The sequence below is a fragment of the Chenopodium album genome, chromosome 11 (assembly GCF_948465745.1).
Source record: "Chenopodium album chromosome 11, dcCheAlbu1.1, whole genome shotgun sequence".
NCBI classification, from domain to species: domain Eukaryota; kingdom Viridiplantae; phylum Streptophyta; class Magnoliopsida; order Caryophyllales; family Amaranthaceae; genus Chenopodium; species Chenopodium album.
The window spans coordinates 59,065,061-59,086,474 of NC_137844.1; the positions used below are offsets into that span (position 1 = coordinate 59,065,061).

The following is a 21,414-nucleotide window of genomic DNA, read 5'->3' on the forward strand; positions in this document are numbered from 1 at the left end:
CAGTTACAAGTCCCCAAGGTTGAATGGAGAAGAGTGATTTGTAATAATGCTGCCTCTCCAAAGAGTTTATTTGTTACTTGGCTTGCTGTCAAAAATAGGCTTGTGACCAAAGACAGATTACTAAGCTGGAACATCAATTGTGACCTTGTTTGTTTTCTTTGTAATTAGAGTTTTGAGAATGTTCAGCACCTGTTCTTTGACTGTTCTTTTAGCAAAAGTGTTTGGGTGCAAATTCTCACAATCTTGGGCTATAAGAGAACTGTTAACCAGTTTGATGCTGAATTAGCTTGGATCTCTAAGGTTTGCAGGAAATCTAAACCTAGGAACAAGCTTCTAGGGATGTGCTTTGCTGAAGCTGTTTACCAGATTTAGCTGCAGAGGAATGCTGTGATCTTTACAGGAAGTTGCAAGTCTGCTGGAAGTGTGATTAGAGACATTCTATTTGCTGTTGCTTGTAGATGCTCTAAGGCTGATAGACATCTTCTCATCTTGTAATTTGTGCTTGGTTTGGCTTTTGCTACTTTATTTGTGTAGCCTGTGTTTGCGGGTCTATGTTCTGATGTTGTAGTTTTCTTTGTCTGGTCCTGATTCCCATAACCCTTCCTAGAAGGTGGCTGGGACTCTGAGTCCAGTTGGTGCCTCTTAACTTCCCTAGAACCCTTCCTAGAAGGTGGCTAGGCTAGTTTTTGGGATTTTGGTGGTGGGTTGGCCTGGTTCAGGTCTTTTGGTGTTTGTTGTTGTTACAACTCTGGTTTGTAAGTTGTAACTTTCCCGTTTTGGTAATAAAATTCTCTATTTACCAAAAAAAAAAAAAAAAGTTGCAAGCCAAAATAGCCACAAACAACTGATGAGCATTCCAGCAAATAATTGAAGTTTGGAATCTATCATTTCAAATTTGAAATGATGGATTGCAAAAGCCAAACGATTCAGTAACATCGTTTATTTGACTTTATGTAAAATTCTATAACTCCACATGGTTTTATAAAAGTCCAACGGACACAGCAAGATCATACGTTTGACTTTTTCAGAGAAAAGTCTACAAAACCGAGCGGTGTTCGTTGTGGTGGCTGGTCGGCAGCAAGAAAGGGTTTCGCTGGGCTTGGTGGCTGGTTTGGTCGGAGTCACGGGCAGGGAGTGGGCACAGGCGACGGTTGGCTGGACGGTGAGTGGTGGTTGCGGTGGATTGGCAGTTGGTGGGTGAGAGGGAGTGGTGGGTGGGAAGGAGTGGTGGCAGGACGGTGGTTGGGTGGTGGTAACGGAAATACTAACGGTCTCCGTTAAGTGGTAGTGATTTTTATTTCATAAACGGTTATTTTCCTCTTATAGAGTTTATTACCCTTCACAATTTTTCCCTCCGCGGGTCGTACCTAGTGGTAGCTCGTGACGTACAAAATGGTGGCCCGGCATAGTACGTCACGAGCTACCACTAGGTACGACCCGCAGAGGGAAAAATTGTGAAGGGTAATAAACTCTATAAGAGGAAAATAACCGTTTATGAAATAAAAATCACTACCACTTAACGGACACCGTTAGTATTTCCGTTACCATCACCCAACCACCGTCCTGCCACCACTCCTTCCCCCCCACCACTCCTCTCACCCACCAGCTGCCAATCCACCGCAACCACCACTCACCGTCCAGCCAACCGTCGCCTGCGCCCACTCCCTGCCAGTGACTCCGACCAAACCAGCCACCAAGCCCAGCGAAACCCTTTCTTGCTGCCGACCAGCCACCACAACGAACGTTCTCGCTGCCCCACCACGCTCCTGCAAACATTTCATTAAGCACTATATAGGGCTTAATTGCAAGCACATTAATCCCTTCAAAGAAAATGTTAGGAGCACATAAAGAGAACTCAAGGTAGAAAGAAAAATCAAAAGAAAGAGATGAAAATACACCACAACCTTCTACTTCCTCCGCTAAAAATTTAGAATTAATAGAACGAACATGGAGGTAGCCATTGTCTTTATCATCCACTAATGATTTGAAAATTTTACCCTCACAAATAACCTCATCACCAACAAAGGAATTATTAACCACCAGGGAAACTGGTCTTTCTACTCCTAGTTAATTAATATAATCTAAATTATTAAGGTAACCAATTTGTTGTTTTTAATATGAAACTATACTACGGAGATTAAGTTTAGGGAGAAAATCAATAATAAGAAGGCCTAGGGTCACAGGTTCACCAATAATTAATATTACAGGATAAAACATAACAATTAATAATTAACATTGCACAAATAACATGATTAACAGGCTCTCGCAATTTAATTTGTTATGTAACTTGTTTGTTATATGTTCATACGTAATTAAATATGTTTGTACTAACTAATTACGTAATTCCTCAATGCATCTGGGACACTGTCAAGAGATGTGATTGCATCAACATTCTCTGCCAGGACATTCAAGCACAAACTTATCAATGAAGGGGCCTCTCGATTCCTGCACTCAGGCTCCCTTTCTCTGAGGTCCCCAGCTGTGCTGCCCTAATGCAAGACAACATGCCCCGTAGATGAGGCTCCGTTTGTGGCTTAAAACCAACACTTAACATGAATAGTATGCATGCCATAAACAAAGGTAACCACAATTTGAGTCTGCAAATCTTTAGTGCTGAGTAAACAGTGAATAAACTGCTCAGTAGAGTGAAGAACATCTAAAGTAATACATTGAGCTCTCCACCCCACCCAAATTCTGCCCCTAGGAGAGTGAGGATAGTTACAGCACCTTTCCCGCTTTTCAATTATGTAAGGAATAACTTCAGCCACCCGGTTCAGTTCTAATTTCTTTTCTGTAATATCTTCCAAGATCTGCTCTCTATCTAAAGACACTTGCTCCTTAGCAGTGACAGGAAAATGCACGTCCACATGCCTGAACAAATATTCAGTCATATCAGTTATCAATTATGAACTTCAATAGCACAATATTATTTCTTCAGTAATTTAAGGGAGAGTGAAGGAATCATACATGGATCCTAATGAAACTGTGCCCTTTCTGCGCATGATCCATCCATCTAGGGATATTGCACCATCTGTTATACAGCCAAGAGCATACTTCAGTTCCTCCTTCGTCTTGTACACTTGGAGATCCCCAAAGAGATGATAAAATAAGGTCTCACGAAGGCCACGCCCTGCCACTGTCTTGACTTGAATGTGTTCAGCATCTATGTCAATCATATTGACAGCATAAGTGAGTTGTTGATTATACTCACTCATCTGCTTTAATATGCTACTACATATTAAAATACCGAATATTTTTTTTAGTATTGTAATTAAAAGTGTTCTTAAATTTGCAGATGAAAAATTTGATGCATCAGAGATAATACTAATAAACAAAGAATATACATATTTGGTATGAGACTCCGATCTACACAAGATAAATTGGATGTCTTTCGGGAGAGGTACAAGGAGGTTTTAGATGAGCAGGATTTCATGCATAAGAAATTTGAGGAAACTTCCACTATGTTGAAAGAACGGTTGGCTTCATACGGTATAGAGGTGCTTAACTTGAAGAAATAACTTGCTGCTGCAAATACACGTTAACCATTTCATGTAGTACATATTAACATTATGTAGTAGTTAAAATGTAGTAGAAACAACTTACAAATTACATACACTTGTCACTTCCACCACATATTAACTACTACATAATGTTAATATGTACTACACATAGGATTGTATTTACTACATATTGAGTTTGAAGTTGACATTTGAAGTTTATGTGCAGGAAGTAATGTTAACACATTGAGAAGAGATGGGTCAGTTATGTCTTTCTTATCTGGTAAGGTGCCATTTTCTGAAAAATTAACTAAATTAAGTTTTTCCACATTTTTTTATGAGCCTTTGATTTGATCAAACAAGACTGAAGTATGAGATTAGGTCATACCAGGAGATGGTAGTTGTTCCCTTAAAGCAGATGAGTGAGGATAATCAGCAACTCACTTGGTTTAAGAATAAATCTGCCCTCTATCAACGGCAAAAGAAGGCGAATGAGGAACTTAATAACGTTCTCTCTGAGAAGCTCAGGATTAAAATGGAGGAAAATCGGATCGTGAGACGGAGAACCAAAGAACAGCATGTGGAGAACAAAGAAGAGGTACCTTTTTTAAAAAAAAATTTAATTAATAGTTTGGGCTGTTTGACACAAATCATCCTTTTGATTGTTATAATCTCTGTTGAAAAATGTCAATATTAATGAAATATACTTCATCCCTTTTTTTTATTTGTATATTATTGTGTTCCTTGTTTGTGTTATTTGTTTCCTTTGTTTTGGATTAATGCTTGATTTTGTTCATGAATAATATTCAATTACTTTTTAAACCGGATGTCAAAAAGTTCAGTACGAGTATCTTTTTGTGAGTTTGAGTGGTTTGGGTTTGGGTACGACAGCGGAAATGACGATTACAAGATACTTAGGATGGTTCAAAAGCATAAAAATGACACGATTTTCAGCAACGAAGCAAAAGTGTATAGTCTGAACAACAATTCATGGAACTGTATCCAAGGTATACCATATTATCTCTTCTATAAAGATTTTCATGGTGTGCTTGTTAATGAAGTTTTACATTTTATAGTTACCAAGGAGTTGGATTTTCAATGTCAGTTGATTGCTTGTTTTAATCTTAGTACTGAAAGCTTCTCGTACATGGAGTGTACTGGTTATGATAAAGAGTTGATGAGGACTGAGAGGCTTTTGTCGGAATTGGGTGGATGTTTGTGTGTGGTTGTTACGTATCATGTTCGGGATTCTTGTCTAATGGAAGAGGCTAATTTTTGGGTGATGAATGAGTATGGAAATAAAGAGTCTTGGGTTAGGTTGTTTAGTATTAGTCTGCCAGGAAATATTGGGGCTTATCTACAGATTAAGCCTCTAGTTTACTCCAGAGATGGGCGAAGAGTTTTGTTGGAGATTGACAGTTTGAGACTTGTTTGGTATGATTTAAAATCCAACAAAGTTGATGGTGCAAAGCTCATGGACTGCGTAGGGTTACTGGCATGGGGTGAATTCCATGTTAACGGAGTATCCATGTTGGTTGGGCAGGGTTTTGTTTAACTCCTTACTAATTTAGAAAAAAAAAATGCAAATTTCACGGCTCAAACTTGTAATTTGTATGAAATTTATTTGGCTAATTAGGGTTAATTGTTAATTAATGTACTCCTATAGTCTCTCCAAATTATTACACGTTAACACATTGAGTTTACTACATATTAATAGTAAGTAATGTTAATATGTATTAATATTGAGTTTGAGTTTACAAATTACATACACCTGTCACTTGGTGAAAGGTGACAAGTGTAATAGTTAATATTATTGTAGACACCCATTTGTGTCTCCCCAAAACCAAACCCAGTGATGAATACCTTTCACGTCAAAACATAATCGAATGAGGTAAAAGTGTGAAAAGTCAAGTGTTGCGGTTAGTTTTTATTAAAATCCTTCTTTCTGTTTTCGAAAACCATCTCTATTTTATAAAAACGTCCAATACAGTTTAGTTTGGTCCATGATAAGGGTCCAATAATAGTGTAGTTGGATGGGGCTTTAAAAGACCTTTCCAACAATATATTATAAACCCAATTCCGATGAATAATGAGGAAGTTATGGCCAAAATACTAAACTAGGCCCAAACCGGATTTTACCTACGACCCAATGATCATGAGGAGGGTCCAAAGGTTTAATCCTATTCCTAAACTAATTAGGATTTATTAGAATCTTCTATAAGTTTCTAAAATATCTTAATTATCCTTTTTTGAAAAGATAAGATCATGGAATTTGATTTAAATATAAACTTTCCTTTTTTAAAACTTTCCTAATTCTATTCAGATTTAAAGATGTTCAAAGATAGTCAGATATTATTTTCGTGCCTTATAATTTTTATCCAAATTTTATATGGTTGGATAGATCTTGAAATTATCTTTCCAATGATATATTATAATATTAAATCCGGGCTATAACGAAAAAGATATTAAAGATATACGAAACTCTATCCAAAACTGACACCCTTTTACTATTTCGTCCATATCTTTTTATCTACAAAAGATTTTAATCTGATTCAAATTTCATTAGAAATTATACTTCAAGAGCTTTCCAACGACATATTATATGACTTATTTGGACTTCTAGATCAAAAGATATGATAAAAACAAAATCCGCAAAAACTGTTTCTGTCGCCAAACGACAGGTTTGTCGCCTCGCGACAGACTCTGTCGCCTGGCGACAAGATAAATCTTTGGCGACAAGGTCGGTTTGATTAGCGACAGAGTGGAGTTTTATTCCTTATCAAATTCTATGATTTTCCGTACTATTTCCTTATAAATAGGGTCCCGAACCTCTGTTTTTATTCATCATCAATTCTCATTAACTCTTCCTTAATTCTCTCTTTTCTCTCTTAAGCAATATATGCTTTCTTTCTCCCTCTTTTTCTAAACTACCTTTTTACAAATACAATATTCCGCATTCACAAGACTTAGAGTCTCTTAGCCAAGTTCGAAGTTGCCTTCGCCCTAGACGTGCAAGGTTGATAATTTCTGAGGGTTTGGTCCCAAAACTAGTCTAAACTTTGTTTAATTTGATTTCAATTTAATTCTTTAATTATTCTTTATTGATTTTCATTGAATTTTACTAACTTGTGTATTTTGTTATTAGAAAGAGGTACAAGGCTTCAAAGTAAGTAGATTAGCTTACTCTCTATTTTTATTCACAATGTTTAGATTTGTTTATTATTGTCTTATAATTCCTAGTATCATGTTTAGGATGCCTTTACTCCTTCTAATATCATGTTAGTACCATGTTAGGTTTAAAGCTTTGATCTTTATTGTTTAGTGACATGCTAGGATTTGTTATTAATCTTGTTAGTATCATGCCTAGGATCTTGCTATTATTATTGAGCTTTATTATGCCTTATCATGCTATTATCGTTATCATGTTTATTGTTTATTATTATGTTGCTTGATATATTTTTATTGTTATTGCTTGAACACACCTTTTATGATTGTTAAAGGGAATTTGTACTTGAAATCACGCTTAATAAGATAATTATTAATTTGGTTTAGGCTAATGTGATTTTAACTCAAGTGATCGTCAATAATAGTCTTATTTGTGCATTAATATTCAACCAACATAGATAAACAGGGTAGGATCAATATAATGTTTGTATGTTATTCGAAAAGCGCACATGAATACGAGCAGAACAAAGTAGAGGCCTATTTTATAGGGCGGGTCCTTTCTTTTGTAGATTGGATTCGTACCCTCATCCCCGGACCCTATTTGGTTCAAGACCTTATGGAGTAGTTGATGGTCCTTTTGGATTGTCTTTTGGGTTTACAAGTTCCTAAAACTTGTTGGCGACTCTTTTTGCTCTTTGTCTTTCCCTTTGGAACCCACCGTACTTTAGTGTATGATCACAGTGGGGTTCAAGTTTGGGGTTATCATAATGCTTGAAATATTCCCTACAATTATGTAGTACATATTAACATTATGTAGTAGTTAATATTACTACATTATGTAGTAGTTAATATTATGTAGTACATATTAACATTATGTAGTAGTTAATATGGGTGAAAAAGAAAGGTGACAAGTGTATGCTACTACATATTAAACCAAGTGAGTTGTTGATTATCATCACTCATCTGCTTTAATATGCTACTACATATTAAAATACCGAATATTTTTTTTATTATTGTAATTAAAAGTGTTCTTAAATTTGCAGATGAAAAATCTGATGCATCAGAGATAATACTAATAAACAAAGAATATACATATTTGGTATGAGACTCCGATCTACACAAGCTAAATTGGATGTCTTTCGGGAGAGGTACAAGGAGGCTTTAGATGAGCAGGATTTCATGCATAAGAAATTTGAGGAAACTTCCACTATGTTGAAAGAACTAAAGCAGATGAGTGAGGATAATCAGCAACTCACTTGGTTTAAGAATAAATCTGCCCTCTATCAACGGCAAAAGAAGGCGAATGAGGAACTTAATAACGTTCTCTCTGAGAAGCTCAGGATTAAAATGGAGGAAAATCGGATCGTGAGACGGAGAACCAAAGAACAGCATGTGGAGAACAAAGAAGAGGTACCTTTTTTTTAAAAAAAAATTAATTAATAGTTTGGGCTGTTTGGCACAACAATTTTTTTATTTTTTATTTATTTATTTTTTAACAGCAAGTATTGAGAAGGAATTTTCTGCCGAAGAGATATCTGCAATGATCCAGATATACAGATTAACTAATGTATAAATAAAAAATTAAATACAGATCATTCCCCATTCCCATTGCCATCAACTGCTGCTTCACACTTCTTCTGGAATTTGCTCCACTGTATATGCTAATTGATCAATTGACATCTACCAATAAAAGAAATATGTCTTGCACTCCAAGTTCTTATTCTTGCTGTCATCTTTTCAATGAGCACCTCACATTGTTTTAGGAGCTTCGGAGTAAACTGAAACAAGTAGGCCATTTTAGGAGTTAAATTATATTGCAAATCTTCTTTACTGGCTGTTATAAAGCAAACTGTCATGAAGGGGTAGCAAGTTTTGGGTGATGAAGGAGGAAGGATAATAGATGAATTGTGGTCTAAATTTAGTTTGTTGTGATGGACGGATGTATTGGGAAATTGGGGTGTCGAAAAGTTGATTGAAGAAGTGAGAAAGGTTATGGAAAAGTGGGTTTGAAAACAGAGTTTGCAGACTAGTGGAGTTGTGGGCTCAAGGTTTGAATAATGGTAGTTTTGGGTTTTGAAGGGATGGGCTGAGAACTTAGTGTTAAATCTAAATACCATCAAATTGGGCTTGAATTTGGTGAGCCCAGAATTCTGCCAAACCTCTTTAGAGGGATTGAGAGTGGGTAAATGGGCAGATATTAAATCACGTGTCACTTAATTGTAGAAACTGCTAGTCTTGGGTTTAAGAAGAAGGTGGTGGTTTTGAGAATGATGCAATGATGGAGGAAAATGGGTGTTTGAGTTTAAGGTCAGGGACGAAGGTGGTGAAGAATTTGTCGAATGAGCGCGAAATCGATAACGGTAAGGAGGGAAAGGGTAAATTGACCATCCTTTGTGTTCGAGGCTACTGTCTTCAAATCTTCAATCTTCTTCCGCTCCTCCTGCTGAAGCTTTTCAAATTGGTCCTCCTTTACATTTCAAATTGCTCTCAGTGGGAGGGTTTAAAGCAAGAGGTGAAAAATCACGACATTGTCTGGCCTCCTATGGTTATGATCATGAACACTTTGCTGGACACTGATGACAATGATAAGGTATGCATTTATGTTTATTTAATTTTTTTATTTATACATTAGTAATACAATCCTATATGTAGTACATATTAACATTATGTAGTAGTTAATATGTGGTGGAAGTGACAAGTGTATGTAATTTGTAAGGTGACAAGTGTATGCTACTACATTTTAACTACTACATAATGTTAATATGTACTACACATAGGATTGTATTTAATACATGAAATGGTTAACGTGTATTTGCAGCAGCAAGTTGTTTCTTCAAGTTAAGCACCTCTATACCGTAGGAAGCCAACCGTTCTTTCAACATAGTGGAAGTTTCCTCAAATTTCCTGGTAGACTAATACTAAACAACCTAACCCAAGACTCTTTATTTCCATACTCATTCATCACCCAAAAATCAGCCTCTTCCATTAGACAAGAATCCCGAACATGATACGTAACAACCACACACAAACATCCACCCAATTCCGACAAAAGCCTCTCGGTCCTCATGTTGGGTAGATGGCTGATGGGTTGTCTAGATGAAGTTGGTGTACTTGAACAAGGTCAATGCTTTGTACAAGTGCCAAACCCTTCGCTGGAAAACTACTTCTCCAAACATGGTTCAAGGTTTTCAGAAGTGAAAAAGAATTTACAGATTATTAAGGGCTTGGTCATTGTTGCCAAAAATCCTTGTCTTCATCCAGGAGATATAAGGGTTCTTGAGGCTGTAGATTGCCCAGATTTGCATCATCTTTTTGACTGTCTTGTCTTTCCTCAAAAAGGGGAGAGACCACATACAAATGAAGCGTCAGGCAGCGATTTAGATGGGGATCTATACTTTGTTTCTTGGGATGAGAATCTTATCCCACCTAGTAAGTGAAGCTGGATACCTATGGAGTATACACCTGATGTGGTAAGGGAATTTCCTTGTCCAGTGAACCATCTGGTAATTATCTGCTCTTTTTTCTACTGCTTCATCTTTTGGTATGGTTAGAAGATGTCAGCATGAATAACCCAAAAAATTGTTAGCATTTCGTGATTAGTAGCTGTTTTCTGTAACATAAAAGTGTTATGTGTCTCCTTGTTATAGCTAAATAAAGCAAGATGCCATTATTTATCCTAGTAGCCCAAGTGCATACATGCTGTTTTTGTTTTTCACTCATCTTCTTATAAAATATAAATATAAAAAAAAAAAAAAAGTAAATTTTATTGTTGGTCATGAATTACCTGGGTGAATTTTATTAATGAACTAGTCGATGATCATCCCATCAAAGATCATCCTATCAATAAAATGAAAAACAATCATTAAAATGAGAACAAATACTCATGGGTGTACAGTATACCCGGGTGTATATAACAACCTCTCATGATCCGAGGCATTGTCCGGGCCAAAAACTAGTTATAATTAAAAACAAATAACCCTAGCCAAACCTCCACCGCCACCTCCCCTCCGACAGCCCCTTCTCCCCACTACTAAAACCCCCATCACGGGAGTTTAGGTGGAAAAAATTTCAATATATATGAAGTTTACATGTGTCTCTTAATGATGTCTACATGTTTTATTTTAGTAATATAATATTAAATAGATAGGACATTTTAAAAAAAACACTACCTCACCGCTAGTGAGGGAAGGTGGTGGACTGGTGGGTCATCGTTGAGGGGGATGTGGTCGGTTTCCGGTCAGGGTGGTGGTGCGTCGTCAGGAGAGATAGAGGATGATGAAGTAGTAATGGTATGGTTGTCCATTCACACCAAATATTAACAGTGGTTATGGCGGTATTTAGCAATCCACTTTTTTCATTCTATTTTTAGTTGTACTATAGGACAAAAACACCCTCAATTCTCTCTCTCTTATATATATATATATATATATATATATATATATATATATATATATATATATATATATATATATTGTAATACCCCGTATTTTTCTACGTATTTTCCTAATTAATTAATTACTTATTATTTTCTAAAAAGGGTATTTTAGTAATTTAACTTACTATTTAAATCTTGGAGCCAAAACGATATTTGAATTTTGGCGCCAAAAGTATTTTAAAAACAAATTATTATTTTGGATAAGATTTATTATCCATTTATCCTATTTTAAAAACCGGATTATTTATATATTTTGGATATTTTAATTAAGGCAAAAGCTATATTTTATTATTATTTTAATAAGTCCGAAAATCCCATTTATTTGGCTAATAAATTTCGGATTTTCCTAAGAGAAAATCTGATTTTATTAGTTAAATTATTTGGTGAATATTTGGTATTTTATTATTTAATTATTTATTACAATAAATATTATTTACACAATTATTTTAATTCCTTAAAACTAGCAAAATAATTTCCTAAAGTACTAAATAGGAGGGCCGAAAATATGAGCTTAGGAAAGCTCAAAAATTTCGGCCATCCCATGTAGATTTTGGGAAAAATATTTTTTGGTAAATTGTATTTTTAATTATCTCCTTAAAATCTCCTATTTTCCTTAAATCTAATTCTCCATCTTTTTAGTATCCAATCATTATATTTTCTTGCCATCTATTTTTCTTAATTATTCCCCAAGTAATTCCAATTTCCTTAATATTTTTCATGACAATCATACCTTCCATATTCAATTATACACAATCTCTTCAGTATCAAAACTTTCCTTAAATCTTTACTCACTTCTCCAAGTAATCCCTTAAACCCTACTTACCATAATTCTTCCCAAATTCTCTTACCATAATTCTTGCATGAGCTAGCCTATAAATACCCCTCCATACCCCTCACATTCTTCACACCAATTCTCTTCTTTTCTTCTCCACTTTTTACACAAATCATCCCGTTTATCTTTGAAGCCAATTTTCGGGCACTTCTGGTCAGTTTTTGGGGTATTGCTGTTTCACAGAAGATTGTTCCTCTCGAAAAATCCTTGAGGTTAGGCTCAAGAATCACCCAATTCGGAGTTATATCGAAGGAGTTATAGCCTCTGAAAGTTCTGCCTATTCTTTCCAACGAAAATCCAATTCTTCTCTTTTCCTTGGTTTCTTATCTTTTCTCTTTCTCTTCTCTTATTCTATTATTATTATTATTATTATGGGGGATTTATAAAAATTATTATTAGTAGTTTTAATTATATAAATTAGATTTTTAATGATTTTTATGAAAATTAATTTAAAAGGTTCATGTACATATAGTTGGGGGTTTTTAATTTCATTGTTGTGATTATTTGTTAACCTTATATTAATTAAGGTTATATTTATTTGTAGGGTGTTTTTGATCAAGCTACTTGAGAGTTCTTTTGAAGTGTTTTTGGCTAAGCAAGGATCAAGGTACGTTAGGTGGCTAGATACCTTGAAAGTGATCGATTTGAATGAGCATGTTTGAATGATTTTATGGTGATTGAATTAAATTGACTTGAATTATGGTTTATGAAATAAAAGTATGTTTAAAAGATTGGTTTTAATAATTAAATTGGAGTATTGATTTTTATAACATGTTTTGATTAATTAATTTATTATTCATGTTTTAAAAAGGATTGGTTTTGAAAGCTTGTTGGATTTATATAAAAAAAAAGGGAGTTTGAATTATTATTATTTTTATTAAAGGTTGGAATTATTGGATTTAAAGAGGATTTATTTAATCATTGAATTAAATTTATTATTTATGCTTTATAAGCATGTTAGTAATCCCACTATGCGGATTTGGTATTTTGATAAGGCCTTGGACTTTGTATGACCGGGTCTTTCCTCAAGAATAGCCTTGTAACATAAGGAGACTAGCTTGGGGGGTGTGCACACTTGGGAGAGGAATTGGTTAAATTGGTTTTAAAATAATTGGAATTGGTTTTATTGATTATTGGGATTTGAATATTGAAAATTGGTTTTGAATCATGAGTTTGGAATTATTGGAATTGATTTCAAAAGCATGTTTGCAAATAAATTGAATTTAATTATCTTGCACTTACCGTACTTAGCATATTTGCTAACCCGTACTTCTTATTTGTTTTGGTTCGCCCTGTTTACCGTAATGGTAAGCAGTGTTATTTCAGGTGGAGTGAATAAATTGATGCATTGGAGTCCCGGGATTTGGTTTCACTAAATTAGGAATTTTGGTCTTGTATTTAAATTGAGTACTCATAACATTGGTTTCTATTCATAGTTATTATTAATAAAGGAGAGTTTTGAAGTTTCCGCTGCAAAGTATGGTTTTGTTAGTAAGTTGAGTAGCCTTACGTAATCACGCGGCGGTAATACGCCTAAGTCTATCTCTACGGTATAATTATACGTATTATACTAGCATTTCCGTAGAGGGAGATTTGGGGGTATTACATATATATATATATATATATTTTCCTTCTTCTTAATTACCTCCAATCTCCGTTCATTTGTTTTTTTGGTTGAAAAATACACTACATAAAAGTACACTCACACATGCACTATTTACCGCATAATTTGAGAAATAAACCCATTGATAAGAGACGGAAGGAACATTACTCCATATATTTTCACCTCTCCAATTCCCATATACAAGTAGCAAAACACCCGATGGGTTAGGGTTTCAATTGAGGGATTCTTCTTTGGTACCTCCGGCGACTTGTATCAAGGTTCACAGGTTTTCTAGTTCAGCGTCTCTTTAAGCCACCTTTTTCCTCTTTTGTTCTGTTGGTGTAGACAAAGCGGAGTACGGGTTCCTTCATCGCCGGCTCGCCTTCTTGGTATGGTCAGTTCTTTTGTGTGATTAAGTGAAAGTCTAGTGGTTTAGTTTAGCTTTGTCTTTGGTGTTTTAGTATGTTTGTTTAAGTTTTAATGGCTAGCTTTGAAGAACTAAGGGGGATGTTGTGTATGTCACATGTTGACGAGAATAACGTCTCTTCTCATGGGTTAGACTTTGTAGTTGGGAAATTGAAGAATCCTTTTGGTATTCTCAATTTTATTAAGGGTTTAAAACATGGGGGAAACAATTTCTCGGTGAAAGGAGGGTTTTTAATTTTTTTAGTTTCAGGTGGATGGTCTTGGTGGGGGTGGTGGATGCCGGTGAAAGGGGGTGGGCAGGGGGCTGGGAAAGTGGGAAGGGGGGTTTAATTTTTTTTTTAATTTTTTTGTTTTTTTTTTAAAGTTTTTTCAAAATTAAAAATAAAAATAAATAAATTAACCAATCAAACTAGAATACGTGTCCCAGGGTTACCAGTTTTTTGTTTCATTTTTGGCAAATACATGTGAAAGGTGGTGTTATTCTGGAATAATCAAAAGGTGGTGCTATTATTGGAAGACCGCCCAAAGGTGGTGTTATTTTTGGCAAATTTTTTCTTTTATTAAGGGTTTAAAAGATGAGGGAAACAATTTCTACAGGAAAAATCAAATTGGGTCTGCTATTGCGAAATACTCTCTTGCTCTTAAAATATTGTCCTTTGCTTCGGTTTGTAGTGATGAAGATAAATTGATGTTTTCGAGCATATAGTTGTGTCCCTAAATCTGAACTTGGGTGCTTGCTTCATCAAGGTGAAAGACTATGATAGTGTTGTTTCAATGAATACTACAAGAAGGGGGGGTTGAATTGTAGTATGGCAGAATAGTCAAACTTTTTTTACGGAATTAAAACTACGTAAGCTAGAGGAACAGAAAGATAAGCTAAAGGAACTAAAAGTGCAAGAGAGATTTTTACGTGGAAAACTCCTTGGCCCTAATCAAGGAGAAAAACCACGACCACTTGGGATTTTAGAAAAAGAATCTTTACTAGAATAGGGCAAATAATACTATTACAAACTAAAGACTCTAACTTTGAGTTCCTCAACGAACCCAAAGCCCCGAGGAACAAGTCACCCAACTTGTTACTCTTCTCTTCTCTTTCTCTCTTCTCACTTCTCTTTCTCTTCTCTTCCCCTTCTCTTTCTCACAAATAGAAGTTCACTCAAACTTCCCAATTCCCCAATACAACTCGAAAAGATTAGCCCTAGTATAAGAACATTAGAACACTCTTTTTCACAAGTGTGGAATTGACTCTTGACTCGACTAAAGAAAACAAAGGTTGAAATCTTATTTGAGCAAGGGTGAGTTTTCCAACAAAAATCAACAACTATTTATAGACCAAAATTCGTTTAGGAAAAACTTCTTTGTGCAGCAAATCCATAACGCCACTACTCCAACCCAATAAGAAGAACATGTCCTAAAATCAAGGAACATGAACTCCTCCATGTGCTTGACCATGACATGAAAGGGATCATGGGGAGTAGGCCGCAAGTTTTGGAAAACAAAACTGGTTTTATTTGTTTAACTGATTTTTGAAAATAACTAAAATAAAATCCTTTTGATAAAGATAGAATTAACCTCAACTATTTTCCTAAAAACTAGCTTGCACAATATTATCTTTATAGACCAATTCCACACAGATATTTTCGAGTGTAATATTATCCTTATACTTACATAAATCTTAAAATATAAAAATATCTTAGTCTTCATGATTCTCTGCTGAAGCTTCTACTCCGAGGCTTCTGTTCCTTAGAAGGAACTTCTCTTCTCTAGCAAAGCTTCCACTCTGAAGCTTCTGTTCCCTGAGGGGAACCTTCTCTTCTCAACACTTCATTTCTAAAGCATCGGTTTCTGCAAAGGAACTCTTCATTTGGATAGCTTTGTTTCTGGCTTTCCTGTTTCTCATGGTATCTTCGCAAGACACTTAATTCTCCTAGTGTTTGCAACTGATCACACACTCAAACAATCAAGCTCTTATTAGTTTGTAAGTAAGTGAGGTTGTCTTACCATCAAAATCATTAAGTCCAATAGATAGAGTGGGTCAATTGTGTTCAGCGGTTTTGTGTTTTGATATTACTAATGTGAAAGCTTATTTCAGAAGAGCGATTGCAGTGTTAGAACTTAATAAACCTTCATTAGCTTTCATGGATCTTGCACAAGCCCTTAAATTAGATCCTAAAAACCCTGAGTTCGAACAAAAACTAAAGAAGGTGATATCCTTATTGGGTTGGACTCAAGATTTCGTTGATGAGGCACTTGCAGTAATGAGGGAGAATGACAAGTTTAGAGATTATGTTCACTGTGGGAATGAAAATAATAGTAGGAAGTTAGGAAAAAAAGGAAAAGAAAGGAAGGAGATGGTCGTGGTGATGGTCATGTTCGAAGGTAGAAGTGTCCACCATGCGAGTCGTGCGAGTTGGGTTAGGGTTAGGTGGGTCGCGGGTTGGGGTTTCATGACACACGACACGACACACGTAAGGTAGGGTGGGTCGGGTCGTGGGTTGGGTCGGAGAAGTTGGACACACCAGGGTTAGGTTCGTGGGTTAAACGGATCGTGGGTGGGTCGAGCTGGGTTGGGTCGGAGAAGTTGGACACACCAGGGTTAGGTTCGTGGGTTAAACGGATCGTGGGTGGGTCGAGCTGGGTTCGTGGGTTAGACGGGTCGTGGGTGGGTCGAGCTGGGTTCATGGGTTAGGGTGGGGCGAGGTGGGTTAGTGGGTTAGGGTGGGTCGAAGGGTGGGTTGAAGGGTGGGTTAGGTGAGCTGGGTTTAGTGTGTTAGGGTCGGGTGGGTTCGTGTGTTAGGGTCGGGTGGATTCGTGGGTTAGACGGTGTTTTAATTTTTACAAAATTAACAATTTGATGGCTTGCTCTTAATTAAGATGCCTACGTATCCTTATATCACAAATTAAGGAATCAAAGCCAACGTAGTTCTTATATTTACTTATTTTGGAATTTGGGGGAGGGGGGGCTTGGACCTATCTTTAGAAAATTAAAATTTAATTTTGCAATTAAATTCTAATTTTCGAAAAATAAGTTGCCTACGTATCTCGAAGAATCAAAGCCCACGTAGTTCTTAGCGTACCTGATTAAGACTTTTCTAGCCACCCATGTTTGTTGCATCATCATCCCTGGAAGGTGCATTATCCGTTGACGACTCCAATATCATCACAGGATCATCTTCATCGTCTTCGTCTTGCTTTAAACCTTGAGTTCTTCTTTCAGTTTGATCCCAATATTTTTACAAACACAAATGTGAATGCTTTCCGGAGTTAAGCGAGATCTTTTTTCATCTAACACTCTTCTACCTGCACTAAAAGCAGACTCAGAAGCAACAGATGAAGCGGGAACTGCAAGTATATCTTTTGCAATTCTCGCCAATATAGGAAAACTTTTTTGATGTTCTTGCCACCATTTTATAATTTGAAAGCTGTTGTTGGTCTCATGTTGATATGACAAATAATCATTAATAGCAAGTGTTGAAGAAGATGGTGATGAGAATGATGTAGATGCTTGTGTTTTTTTTTCATAACTTTATCAAGAAAACCAAATCTAGAATCGGAAGTACTAGTATTAGTTGGTGTTGCTAAATCAAAACCATAAATAGATGCATAATGATCATAAAGGTCTCCCAAAACAGATTTACATTTGTTAATATATTCACTAACATCATAATCGATACCTAAACTTGTATAATAAAATTCTAAAAGATTTTCCAAACCTTCAGCTTTGACACCAGGGTTGAATAGCAGCAATTCCGTAAATAATTGGAAATTTACTAAAATAAGTATGCCACTTACGTTTCATGCTATCAAGAACGGGACAAAGTTCATCAATCTTCATATGCTCTTCGATGGTGTGAACAACTTTAAGACACTCAATTACGACTAAATGAATGTTAGGCTCATAGATATAAGAGAAAATATGAGCTGCACTATCAAAAGCATTTAAAACATCACGAACAAAAGAAGCATTAGTCCATTGACTTTCGGTTATTAACTTAGTAGGATCAGCACGAGTCTCATTGTAAAGTTGGGTCAAAATATCACGATACTTTATAGCATCATTCAACAAATTGAAAGTAGAATTCCAACGGGTAGGGGTATCAATAGACCATTGTCTTTTCAAAAGACCTCTCTCTTTACACATATCTATGTACTTTCTTCTAACTGACTGAGTTATCCTAATCCATTTTATAACTGTTCTAATTGGGTTTAGCAATGGTTGCAACTCAGCGAGACCCTCTTGAACAGACAAATTCAAAATATGAGCATAACATCTAACATGCAAGAGACTACCACCCAACAACAAATGCAACTCGGAGTCATTTTTCAAATAGTCAATGCACTTTGTGTTTGCAGTTGCATTATCAAGAGACAAAGAAAAAACTTTATTATTCAAGTGAAATTCTTTTAAACAATCCAAAATATGAACTTTGATGTTAAAACCGGTATGCCTTTCTTTCATAGCTTGAAAACATAGTATACGTTTTTTAATAAACCAATCATCATCCACCCAATGAGCAGTAATGCAAAGAAAAGGTTCGCCCATACTAGAAGTCCATGTATCACTTGTAAACTAACACGACCATCAAAAGTACGAAATAATTCAATCAAACTACTCCTATACTTATAATAAGAAGTTTGTGTATAACGTCTTAGGGTATTTCGAGGGACACGAGTAAATGCAGGTTGTAATGCAACTTTATTAAAATGCTCAACATTTGCATTTTCACCGTAAAGGGTATTCATTAGCAATAACTAAAGTACTCATTTCATAAATCATTCTATCTTTATTATAAATGAAAGGTGTACCTCCGCCCGGTAGATGGTTCATGTATCCACCCAATTGTGTTTGGACGGGCATCCCACCCCCCGAATGACAGGGGCCATTTTCGAACAAGTCGTGTTTATTTTGCAAATGCCGAGTTAAGGTTCCGGTTCCATCTCTCGTTTTCCAATTATATGACTTGACATTTGCACCTAGCGCCTTGCAAACTAGGCATGTACATGTGAACCTCTTTGGTTGACCAGGTTGCGGATCCCGGGGGTGTAACTTCAACTCGTTCAAAATGTTTCCACACCCAATAAGTTTGTGCTCGACCTTTTCTTTCACCGCCAACACCTTTCATAAATTAAATTATTGAAATTAATTTTTAACGCTATTTATGAAAATGCACTTTTAAATTTAAAATATTTTAATTATAATAATTTAAACGCATTTTTCATGGTGATTATAAATTATATAAAATTGAAAACTAAACTAAATTTATAATCATTAATAATTGTTTTTTTTAAAAAAAAAATATTCATAACAATAAAAAATAAATTTGAAATTACCTTGAGATGAAGGTTGAGATGTTGGTTGCGATGGAGGTGGCATAGTTGAACTTGATGATTGTTGGGAGAAATGTTGTGGTGGAGACGTTTGAATATTTTCCCATCTCCTAAACCATAATCTCCATATTTATTGACAAATTGGTTTAAATTTTCCGTATTAATTTCATACGAAAAATTTGCACCACCACTCCTTCGACCACCACTTTGATTCCTTCCCATTCCTCCTCTTGAACCCATTTTTTTTTTAATGATTACTAACTATAATATGGAGAATTTTTTTTTTTTGAGAAATTGTTTTTAAGAATACTAATAATAGTATTAAGGAGATTTTTTTTAACAAAGATAAACTTTAAATAACACTAAATAACACTTGAGATTTTGAGACCAATTAAGTTTTTTTTTTTTTTTTTTTTTTTTTTTTTTTTTAGTAACAAGAGAGAAAGAAAGCTTGAGTTGTGTGGAAATTTGAGTGAAATGGAATTGGTATTTATAGGAAAATTTGAGGGGATGGTCGTACAATTAAAAAAAATACTAGCCTTCTAAAAAAAAAAAAGAAAAAGAAAAAAAAACTAGCCACTACATAAAAGTAACCGTTAGTTTTGAAAAAAAAATCTCATAAAAGTTGTTAGTTTTGAATTTTTACACAAAGTAGCCGTTAGTTTTTGGAATTTTTTTTTTTTTACTAAGTAGCCGTTAGATTAGGCGGGTTGGGTTGGTGGGTTATGCGGGTTGGTGGGTTGGGTGGGCTAGTGGGTTGTGCGGGTTGGTGGGTTGGGTGGGCCGTACGTGATGGGTCGAATTGGGTGGGTTCGTGGGTTGGGTGGGTCGAAGTAGGTTGAACAAGTTGGGCCAAATCATGTGGGTTGAAAGGGGCTGGGCTATAATTTTTAGACCCACGACACAACTACCTTTGCAGACAGGTTGTGCCGGGTCAGATCCGGGCTGGACCTATTTGACCCACTAGCCGTGCGGGTCAGGGTGGGCTGGGTTCAACCCGGCCCACTGGCCACCTCTATTCGAAGGTGTATAGGTGTGACAGACGACACCAACATGGAAAAGAATGTTGATGGTAATTCTTTGGATTTGGAGGGTAAAGTCAATCCTACCAACCAAGATCTTAGGCCCAACATTATAGATAACAATTGTGCTCTGAAGGAAACTTCAGAAACAAAAAACCCAAATATGTCAGGGTCCAGTTTTCGGTTCTCAAGCCGAAAGCGATACGGTACCTATTTGCATCTCACTCCAACAATGTATAGAGCGATTTTCAAAGGGCGGACAGTACAATACTATTGTTCTCTTCAAAAGCATCTCATTACCATCCGAGTAGCCAATCCTTTAAAGAAGATGGATAGTGGTGAATCTCAAGAAGGTTCTACACCAATGGAGCTTAGTCACCCCCTGTGGAAGGGCACGATAGGTGTGAAACAACTACAAATTTGATGTAAGAAGATCCAGCCATAGGTATGGCAAGTCACGAGTCATCATGTGAAACTACGTCGACACTCCTACCAATTTCGCCCGTTTCTTCCCCTCTGCAAACTTTCGTTCACCCAACAACGTCCTCCTCTGAAATTTTGTTGGGTTTTGTCTCGTTTCCCCGTTCCAGGTTTAGAAGGAAATATGCCACGCTGCATAGTAGGTCTCCCGTGCTTTTTACTAACTCTTTGTTTTGCAGGTTAAGCGGCTCTAAAAGAATAGCATCTTCTTCCATCGGGTATACTTGGTTTCCTAGTCATAAGAAGTTGTATGGTTCGACCCCCAATGTTCTATCGTGTAATCTTGCTTTCTTTACTTAGTTTAGGTTGTAATCTTACTTTTTTTTTTTTTTTTTTTTTGAAAGAAAGATAGAGCTTTATATTAATTAAGGAGAAACGTCCATCTCCGCTAAAGTTACAATACTATGAGGAAAAGAGCTAAGACGTACTACTTCATCGTTCCCTCCCATATCTCCTCTAACAACTAGGTGAGATACCGTATTGCAACTTCTTTTAGCATGCGAAAATAAACATACATTAAACCACGCTCTATCTTACTTTTCTATTACAGTACTCTTTGTCAAACAAAAAAAAATTAAATAAACCCCCCCCCCCCCTAAAATAACACCAAAATTAAAAAAAAAAAA

General features: G+C 35.9%; 1 pseudogene; it reads left to right on the forward strand.

The window, feature by feature from the left end:
- Nucleotides 1-9,745: 9,745 nt before the first annotated feature.
- Nucleotides 9,746-10,099, forward strand: LOC145567005 (RNA-dependent RNA polymerase 6 pseudogene; annotated as a pseudogene).
- Nucleotides 10,100-21,414: the final 11,315 nt, after the last annotated feature.